The following is a 10,444-nucleotide window of genomic DNA, read 5'->3' on the forward strand; positions in this document are numbered from 1 at the left end:
GAGCATGTCTAACAGTGCAACAGGCTCTCAGTGCTGCACTTGAAGGTCAGCCTGGAATTTTGTGCTCAAGTACTACAGCAGGACTTGAATCCACAATTTTATGACTCGGAGGTAAGAGAGCTACCAACTGAGCTAGAAATATGCTGCTGAAATATGTCATATATCATAAGAAAAATCTATGACAAATATCATGCCGTTTCGTTCACATTGTTGCAGTTGTGCTATCTCTGTAATGCTACTACAGTCACACTTGAATTTTTCTATTTCTTTCAATGGATTAGTGATTCTCTAACTGTAATGACACTGTACCTCCATCTTAGATTAGCAAGCCTTTGTTTTCCTCTAGTTAAGACAAAGTCTAAATTGGTTGAAGGAATTAATACATGCAGATCTTTTTAGAAAAAGCTTTATCGTTTAGTTTTGGGCAAAGAAATAAATTCAACACTCCCTGAAAGTGAATCAAGGAACCATAATAAGAAATTGGAATAAGGAGTTCAACCTCTTGAGCTTGTTTTGCCAATCATTAGGATCATAGGATTCAAAATTCCTTGCATCCACTTTCCTGCCTTTTCCCCGTAACCCTTGATTCCCCGAATGATCAAGAATCTCTCTCACTCAACTTTATATAAACACAAGCACTCTGCCTCCACAACTCTCTGGAGCAAGGAGTTCCAAAGACTTACAATCCTCTGATAAAATAAATTTCTCTTCATTTCAGAACTAAATTGGCACCACTTTATTCTGAGACAATGCCCTCTGATCCTAGATTCTCCTATGAAGGGAAACATTGCCTCAAGCATTTATCCTGCCAGAGCCTCTTTTATTTCAATGAGATCACATCACTAAATTTCAGTGAATAGATTCCAAACCTTTTTAACCTTTACTCATAAGACAATCCGTCCATTCCGAGAATTATCTGAGTGCACCTTCTCTGAACTACCTCAAACAAAATGATATCTTTCCTTGAATAAGAGGACTAATAGTGCAAACAATATTCCAGACATAGTCTCACCAGCACCTTATACAGTTGCAGGACAACTTCCCTGCAATATATACTCTAATCCCTTTGAAATAAGACCCAAAATTCCATTAGACTTCCTAACTACTGCTGCACCTATGTGCTAGCATTCTATATTTCATGCAAAAGTGCCCTGACTACCTTAGTGGTGCAGCTTTCGGCAGTTTTTTTTTCTCCATTTAAACAATATCATCCATGATTAAAGATCTAAATTCAGCTGGCACAACAAATAAGTGCTGATTGATTATGAGAATTGTTATTACATTTAGCCAGCACTAACTGTATTGCTGACTGGTACATTGTTCAGCAAGGAACTCAAAATGTTATAGCATGCCACTTGCACTGCTGAAAGTTAGCCTGCAATTCATTTTGGTGAGGAGTATCATAGTTGGAGCAGGTTAGAAGAAGTGCATTTTTTTTTTAGGAAGTTACATGATAGAGTAATTGATTTAGTTAACTTTTATTAAATTGAGAGATTTGGTGATTGTTCTTCCATACGTGTGGAGAACAAATTGAGAGATGCTACAAATATCCTCATATTGAAACTAGCTAGATGCATAACTATTTAATGCAGTAGTCAGCCACTCAGCTGTCCTCACACAACACTGAGATTGTAGTTATAATTGTGACTACATCTGAAAATATCCTTGTTGAATTATTGATATGTCCCACTTAACTGGCCGGGGAGACCATGAGCTCAAAGGCCATTCTCCCAGGACGAGGCTATCCCATTGCACTTCAGCTGATGCCTGCGATGTCCCTAAATGTGGGATAGTCGACTACAAAATTTGTGGTAGTGGAGGATTGTGTTGGCACTCTCCCCTGAAGAGAAATCCTCCCACATTGGCCCTCACTAAGGTTTAAGGTGAAGAATTGTTTCCTGAATGTCCTCTAATTGACAGCCTTAATCTTTCTCCTCCAATTTATCTTTCTTTTAGCTTTTTCTCTGTCACACAAGGTTCATTCTTCTAGTCATATTGTTTTCCAAATGGAATGTGTTGAAGTTGCCCACTATTAACCAGAATTGTTAGTTGAGACAGAAGTTTCTGTATTCAGAATCATAGCCTTCGTACTCATGGTAACCAGATAACATAATGAAGAGTCTTATAGAAATCTTAATGGAAAAGAGAAGTCTTATTATTTAGTGATGTGTAGAAGAGAAAGTCTGATCCTACCATAATCAATAGCTTTTTCAGTATTTTTCAATTCATATTGTACATGCAGCATAATTAACTAACAAATGGTTGTAGATAATAAAGTCCCCATCCCATCAGTAAGGAGGATTGAAGGACAAATAGTATTGCTACCAAGGACCAAATGTTACATAATGAAGGGTATCAACAGGTAACCTTGCAAAAGGACACCAGAAAACAGATCGCATTGTAACGAAGCAATTGCAAAACATTACTTAGTCATAATGACCTTGGGAAAATAATCGCAGATTCATAAGATATCAAACAGCACCCACTTAGAATGGTGTAGCTGGCAAACCTCTGGAGAGGGGCATAATGGGCAGAGGGGAGATGGCAAGCACAAATGTCCATGTTGCATGCAATCAGGGTAACGCAGAATGTATACATATACTATGCTTTCTCAGGGGACTTACATTGTCTTGGAATCTGTCTTCAGTGACCTCTTCCAGGATTTGAGATAATGAGCCCTGAATAAAGATCGATTTGTACTGCTGAACACAGGACTAAGAATCCTTTTTAGAACCTCTCTCTAACAGAATGTCTATGCGTAAGAACAATTGATTTGTACAGAAGTTTTGAAGTTAGCAAAAATTCCTGCAATACATGCTATACCACTCCCTACAGATGTTAATAACTTAAAAAAGAAAGTCATCAAACATTTGTATAATCAATATCAGAATCAGAATAGATCATCCAAAAATTTATTTTTGTTTTTTTCAAGGGATGCAGGTGCTATTGCCAAGGTCAGCAATTGTGCCCATCCATAATGTTCTTAAAGTAGTGGGAAGCTGCCTATTTGAATTGCTGAAGGGCATAGAAGATATATAGAGAGAGTTTTTTTAAAGCTAATGATAGTGAAGGAATTGTTCCAAATCAGGATGGTGTGAACTTGGAGGGGAACCTGCAAGCAGTAACATTCCCATGCATCTGCTGCTCTTTTCCAAATGTTAGTAGAAGTTACAGATCTACAAAGTATTATTAAATGAGACTTGGCTGGTTGTTGCACTGCATCTAATTGATGGTACACACTGCTGCAATCTGCATTGTTGGTGGAGGAATGAATGCTAAAGGACACGGATAGAAATTCTATTTTTGGGGGTGCTTTGTCCTACATGTTGTTCAGAGCTGCAATAATCCAGACAGCTATCCTGCAAGTTGATGATCATTCCTTTAAAGAGCTGGCGGGAACTCCTTGCTGCTTCATGTGTTTTCAGCTGAGGTTAGGAGAGGGTGTTTGCTGCAGTGTTGTGATTCAGGATCACTGCATTCATCTGTCATCTCTGCATACTCTGGTGAATTTTGTGGCATTCAGGAGCTGACATCACTATCAAGCTGCCAGCCAGTGTGATTTGCAATTGAATTATAAAAATTGGGTGCAACTTTGACACCGAAAGGACACCAGCAGGATCCAAACTAAGTTTTATTTTCAATGTTTTAGGCCAAAGAATACATTGACAATCCTTGATAATGTGAAAATAATTAATTAATGTACCTTAAAATTGTGAAATTTCAAGGAAACCTGAAGGGTTTGCCTCTCAAATGCTACGGAGAAAGTGAGGACTGCAGATGCTGGAGATCAGAGTCGAGGGTGTGGCGCTGGAAAAGCACAGCAGGTCAGGCAGTATCCGAGAAGCAGAAGAATTGCATTTCAGGCAGAAGCCCTTCATCAGGAATGAGAATTGTAGGCCAAGGGAACTGAGAAATAAATGGGAGATAAATGGGTCTCCCAAATGCTATGGCTGTTTTCCCACCATTTTGACTGCTTCCACACCCATAAGGTGTGATCCTGAGTGGTCAATAATTTCATTATTACCTTCATTAAGACCATGTCACCTCTTTCTCCTCCCCACCAATCAATCCAACCTACCCTGACTTACAATTACATTGCACTTTAAGAGGCATTTTGGACTGTGGCACTGCCAGAAAAGCACTCTTAATGAATAACAGCAGAGAATAACAGATAGCACAATCTTTGAAAGAAACCACCAATGAGGCATGAAAGAAACAATTTACAAAATGGACATGTAATATTGAATGAAAGTCAAAGTCAAGTGTACATATTTCAAAAAATGTCCATGCAAATGGAACTTTTAAAGGGTGGTTAACTGCTCATGAACAATAGTGTTCCCTCATTGTAGTATCTAAAATTGCTGATTGTTGAAATTTCATTTCTCTGATCATTGTACAGAAATTGAAAGCATGCCAATGACCTTTTTAAAGGTTTTTCTCTTTGTTCAGGAAACTGACAATTTTCCTTTACTAGCTCCAATTCCAAATTGTTCTGTTTCTGCAGATGCATTCTGCAAGTCTTGCAATGATAATATCAATGTTGATTATCCATATCTTTGTGTCTATTATTATGTGACTTCTAAGCATGGTAGCATGCTGCAAGTAACTCACCTCCTGACTCCCCACTTCCTGGATGAGTGCAGCCCCAACAACAACTCAAGATGTTTGACCCCATCCAGGACAAAGCAGCCCGTTTGATTGGCACTGCATCATAAGTATCTACTCCCTCTGACGCTCTGTAGCAGCACGGTGCACTATTTACAAGATGCACTGCTAGAAATTCACCAAAGATCCTCAGACAGCACCTTCCAAATCCACGACCATTTCAATTAGAAGGACAGGGCAGCAGATATATGGGAGCACCACCACATTCAAGTTCCCCTCTAAGCCACTTACAATCCTGACTTGGAAATATATCAGCATGCCTTCACTGTTGTTGGGTTAAAATCGTGGAATTCCTCCCTAATGGCATTGTGGGTCAACCCATAGCAGGTGGACTGCAGCAGTTCAAGAAGGCAGCTCATCACCACCTTCTCTAGGACAGCTAGGAATGGGCAGTAAATGCTGGCCCGCAAGCGATGCCCACATTCCACAAAATGAAAGAAAATAAACTCTACATCAAGGGAACTTGCAATTAAAGATTATGAAAACTAAGAGAATGTTAAAATACAGGAAAATAATGCCTGCCAAGTGAAAAAACACTATTAATATTTAATTTTTGCTTCAAGCTAATGGGAAAGGAAAACTTTTCTATGATCTCATATATTACAATTTGTATTCTTCCTATTTAAAAGCTTCTTTGCCATTAGTGTCCAGATCACTAATACTCATATCACTCACTGTTTTATTCCCCAAAAAGAAGGAATAGCATTTTCATTCCTGATCTAATGCAGATTAATAGAATGACACTGCAAAATAATATAACAGTAAACTGTTCAAAGAACGAAATAAATGTCAGGTATCTTTGTTAGTGTAAGTATAGGACTTTTATCATGAAAAGCAAATGATTCAACAAAAAGTGCTACCAAACTGTTGAACATTAGAATCTACTCATATTTCAGTTCTACCTGTGTCATAGCTATGACCAAAACTAAATTGACAATCGTCAATTGATATGATACTGCCATTATTTTCCAGAGTCGAGATTAGAGTGGTGCTGGAAAAGCACAGCATTTCAGGCAGCATCCGAGGCGCAGGAAAATCGATGTTTCGGGCAAAAGCCCTTCATCAGGAATACAGGTAGAGAGCCGTGAAGGGTGGAGAGATGAGTGAGAGTAAGGTGGGGGTGGGGAGAAAGTAGCATAGAGTACAATAGGTGAGTGGGGGAGGGGATGAAGATGATAGGTCAAGGAGGATGGTGGAGTGGATAGATGGAAAGGAAGATAGGCAGGTAGGACAAGTCATGAGAACAGTGCTGAGCTGGAAGTTGGGAACTGGGGTGAGGTGGGGAAGGGGAAATGAGGAAACTGTTGAAAGTCCAAATTGATGCCCTGGGGTTGAAGTGTTCCGAAGCGAAAGGTGAGGCATTTTTCCTCCAGACATCTGATGGTGAGGGAGCAGCGGTGAAGGAGACACAGGATCTCCATGTCCTCGGCTGAGTGGGAGGGGGAGTTGAAATGTTAGGCCACAGGGCGGTGGTTGATTGGTGTGGATGTTCCAGAGATGTTCCCTAAAGCGCTCTGCTAGGAGGCATCCAGTCTCCTCAATGTAGAGGAGACCGCATCGGGAGCAATGGATACAATAAATGATATTGGTGGATGTACAGGTAAAACATTGATGGATGTGGAAGGCACCTTAGGGCCTTGGATGGAGTTGAGGGAGGAGTTGTGGGCGCAGATTTTGCAATTCCTGCAGTGGTAAGGGAAGGTGCAAGGATGGGAGGGTGGGTTGTAGGAGGGCGTGGACCTGACCAGGTAGTCACAGTTGGAACGGTCTTTGCGGAAGGTGGAAAGGGGTGAGGAGGAAAATATATCCCTGGTGATGGGGTCTGTTTGGAGGTGGCAGAAATGTCGGCGATGATTTGATTTATGCAAAGGTTGGTAGGGTGGAAGGTAAGCACCAGGGGGGTTTTATCCTTGTTACGGTTGGGTCTGAGGGCGGAGGTACGGGATGTGGACAAGATGCGTTGGAGGCCATCTTTAACCATGTGAGAAGGGAAATTGCGGTCTCTAAGGAAGGAGGCCATCAGATGTGTTATGTGGTGGAACTGGTCCTCCTGGGAGCAGATATGGCGGAGGGGGAGGAATTGGGAATATGAGATCGCATTCTTACAGGAGGTAGGGTGGGAAGAGGTGTAATCCAGGTAGCTGTGGGAGTCAGTGGGTTTGTAAAAAAATGTCTGTGTCATGTCGGTCGTCATTAATGGAGATGGCGAGGTCCAAGAGGGGAGGGAGGTGTCAGAGATGGTCCACATAAATTTAAGGTCAGGGTGGAAAGTGTTGGTGAAGTTGATGAATTGCTGAACCTCCTCGCGGGAGCATGAGGTGGCACCAATGCAATCATCAATGTAGCGGAGGAAGAGGTGGGGATTGGTGCCGGTGTAACTACGGAAGATGGACTGTTCGACGTAGCCAACAAAGAGACAGGCACAGCTGGGGCCCATACGGGTGCTCATGGCTACCCCTTTTGTCTGGAGGAGGTGGGAGGATTCAAAGGAGAAATTGTTAAGGGTGAGGACCAGTTCAGCCAAATGAATGAGAGTGTCGGTGGAAAGGTTGGGGACATCGGGAGAGGAAAACACGGAGGCCTTTGAGGCCCTGGTCACTGCCATTATTTTCTAGCCCAGTGTCTGGTATTTTCTTTCAGTTTTAATGCAAGTTTTCACCCTCAGACAGTTTACCTCTGATAGTAAGTGCAATCTACATATGTCCACTATTAAGTCAGGTGCAGAAGTCATTCAACTTTTTTCCTATTTGCTTGCTTATGGGCACCAGTAGAACATTTACCATTGGCCAAAATAGAAACAGCTAATTTGCGGAATTTAATTATATATGAGGCTAAAATTCAGAATCCCAATTGGCAAATGATACATTTTTGCAACTAAGTTCTCAGAATATTGAAGGCAATTCAGGTTTCCCAATGGCAATCACTGGGAAGAGCTTTTACATGTATTTGTACTTCATGCATGCTTATTAAAAGGCTAGTTTGCAAGCTTTAATTTATCCTACCATTAAGTTCTATGTAAATGAGCAATATCTGAATTAAGTTTCACAACTGTGTAACAGAGGAGTCCAACAGGCAAGTGTTCCACAATTTTAGAGTGTGCAGTTCACTGCGTTATTCTGTCAGAGGAATGTTTGTCCATGACATAGGAACATGAGCAGACCATTCAGCCCCTCAAGTCTGTTCCTCCATTCAATGAGATCACAAGCGACATTAAGTTCAGAAGGCATGGGACACAGAGGTTAAAATGTGCAGGACATTGGATCAAAGGAACTCACCTAGAACAGAGGTCTTAGCGAGTTTTGAGAAGATTTGTAGCTCAGGTTGAGTTTCTGGATGAAGGTTTTCTCACTGAGCTGGCAGGTTCGTTTTCAGACGTTTCATCACCATACCAGGTAACATCTTCAGTGAGCCTCCGGACGAAGCACTGCTGATGTTTACTGCTTTCTATTTCAATGTTTGGGTTTCCTTGGAAAAATAGAAAGCAGAAAACACCAGCAGTGCTTTGTCCAGAGACTCACTGAAGATGTCACCTCGTATGGTGGCAACACGTCTAAAAATGAACCTTCCAGCTCAGCGAGCAAACCTACATTCAGAATAGAAGTCTATCAGGCCAAGGGTGAAAAGTGGAAGGGTTGTTTTATTAATGTAGGTATGCAACTGTGGTTGGGATGGATTTCATGTGCACCATTGGTGAGTACATGTTGTGCCTAAAGGTTTGAGTTGATAGTGTCAGTCATGGGATCTCGGCGATCAATTTGAAGATACAAAGAAGTGGATGGAAATGTGACAAAAGGCCCGTAGAATGGATATTCCATACAAATGAGCAGATATGTGAGTGACTTTGGTAATAAAGCCCAGTGTAGTGGGAAAAGCTTAACTGTGCCAGAGGGAAGATTGATCTTGTCGTATGGATGATCAAGCAAAATGGGAGGAAGTCAGCAACTGACAGGTAGAGATTAGAAGGTGGTGTTGGGTCTTACATGAAAAGTGCTGCATACCATTTTATTCTTCTGTATCTCAGAACACTGTTTCTCACTGATAGTGAGCAATCAAAATAGGAAGAATGTCATTTTAGTTGGGAGGAGCTGCTGTACTGCTCCAAAGCCTAAGTAAAGGCAAATCCATTTAATAATGAGTCAACATTTTGAGAATCTCCCTGTATTTGCCACACCGTGGAAAAGGTCGCAGCCAAATGTTTAGTCCTATGGATCTCAAGACATTAAGATTCCATCAAGGTCAGGAGCGACAGAAGATATGTAATCAAGGATAACTGCTATTGGCTGATGCAGGAACAGAAAGCAAGTTATAAAGCCAATGCTGAACAGATTGATCCTGCCATTTGATCACAAAACATTCTGAGTCTGAAACAAATGAACGCTGCAACTGAACTATGGTGCAGTAAAGCATTACTGATCCATGGGATATCTTTCTGTGCTGCTAATAACATCTTCAAGGGGATATTTTGGGGGAAGGTGGGGGAATTGTGGATGTGAAGCTCCTGGTTTGCACTGAGTTAGCTTCTGTCCAAATTCTCTTTATAAATGACCGCCACCACTTCTGACTGGAGAGGTAGCAGCAGTGTTGAAGGACTTCTGACTGCCTCCAGTGCAAGATTTACTAAGTTATCAGAAGGTATGAACTACATAAGAGCTGCTAATCCAGCTTCACTTCCCCACTCAACACTAAACTTAACAATACTAAAATGGAAGCTACTGCCTTATATTTCCAAGCAACTGAGAAGTCTTCATGGCATTAAAATATAAAACAAAAAAAGTAAAATGTTATTTGAATTTATCTGCCAAGGAATTGGAGCCACTGGCTCTCTGCGAGTGCAATTTCTCAATGGCTGCTGGAAAGCAGACCATGGTCTGGATCTACTGGAGGCAGACATTGTGATTTGGTACTATTTGGTATCTTTAAACAGGGGTGCCAGCAATCTTCAACTCTCTCGCTTTGTAGGGAGGCTGCCAGTTTCAGAGAGGATGCTTCTTGTTGCTCCTGGGGGAGGCAGTAGTTTCATGACTCAAAGAGGGGATCACAGGAGGAAAGACAACTCCACAACCCAAACAACCCACCTGGAGGGGTGTCCTCTCCAATCAGCACAGCCTTTCCTCTCAGTTCTTCTTGTTATTATATACCATAGTTTAATGATATTTATTAGGTACGGTTCTCTGCCTCAGCAATGCCCACCTGTCCCAGGAATTCTCCTGAGGTTTAAGGGGAGCTGTCCGCTTGCCATTTTTAACTGGACTGCAGGCCCACAGGTGAACAATGAGCAGGTAACTTCATTGAGCTGATCCTACTGCTGGAAATTATGCTTTTGTGTCTCCCATTTATCTCAATGTTGGAGCCTTAGAGATGGGGGTGAAATTAAACTCCATCTTTCAGAATCAAATGAAGAAGCACTTCTACTCAAAAAGGATGGTTAATATTTGAAACCCATGAGATCAATTGAGATTTGAAATTCTGAGGTTGAAGCATGTTTGCTACCAAAGATATTAAGGAAGATAGAGCAAAGGTGAATATGTGGAGTTCAGTCATAAACAGTCATGTAGTCACTGAATGGCAGAATGAGTTTGAGGATCAAAATTAGCCACTCTTGTTCCTACATTCATCATATATGGGAAAGAGATTTCTTCTTTTTACAGCTATCAAGATAAGATAATTAACTTGGTTTTTGTTTTACCATAAAAAACAATTAGCAAGGTTAGATCTCATGGAATACAGGGAGAACTAGCCATTTGGATACAGAACTGGCTCAAAGGTAGAAGACACAGGG

The 10,444-nt window shown here is 41.3% G+C and overlaps 1 non-coding gene across 1 annotated transcript; it reads left to right on the forward strand.

The window, feature by feature from the left end:
- Positions 1-1,686: 1,686 nt before the first annotated feature.
- LOC132823561 (U1 spliceosomal RNA) lies at positions 1,687-1,843 on the forward strand. The gene has a single exon (XR_009645559.1). It is a non-coding gene; the product is annotated as a U1 spliceosomal RNA (small nuclear RNA).
- Positions 1,844-10,444: the final 8,601 nt, after the last annotated feature.

Source organism: Hemiscyllium ocellatum, chromosome 16, assembly GCF_020745735.1.
Source record: "Hemiscyllium ocellatum isolate sHemOce1 chromosome 16, sHemOce1.pat.X.cur, whole genome shotgun sequence".
In the NCBI taxonomy this organism is placed as follows: domain Eukaryota; kingdom Metazoa; phylum Chordata; class Chondrichthyes; order Orectolobiformes; family Hemiscylliidae; genus Hemiscyllium; species Hemiscyllium ocellatum.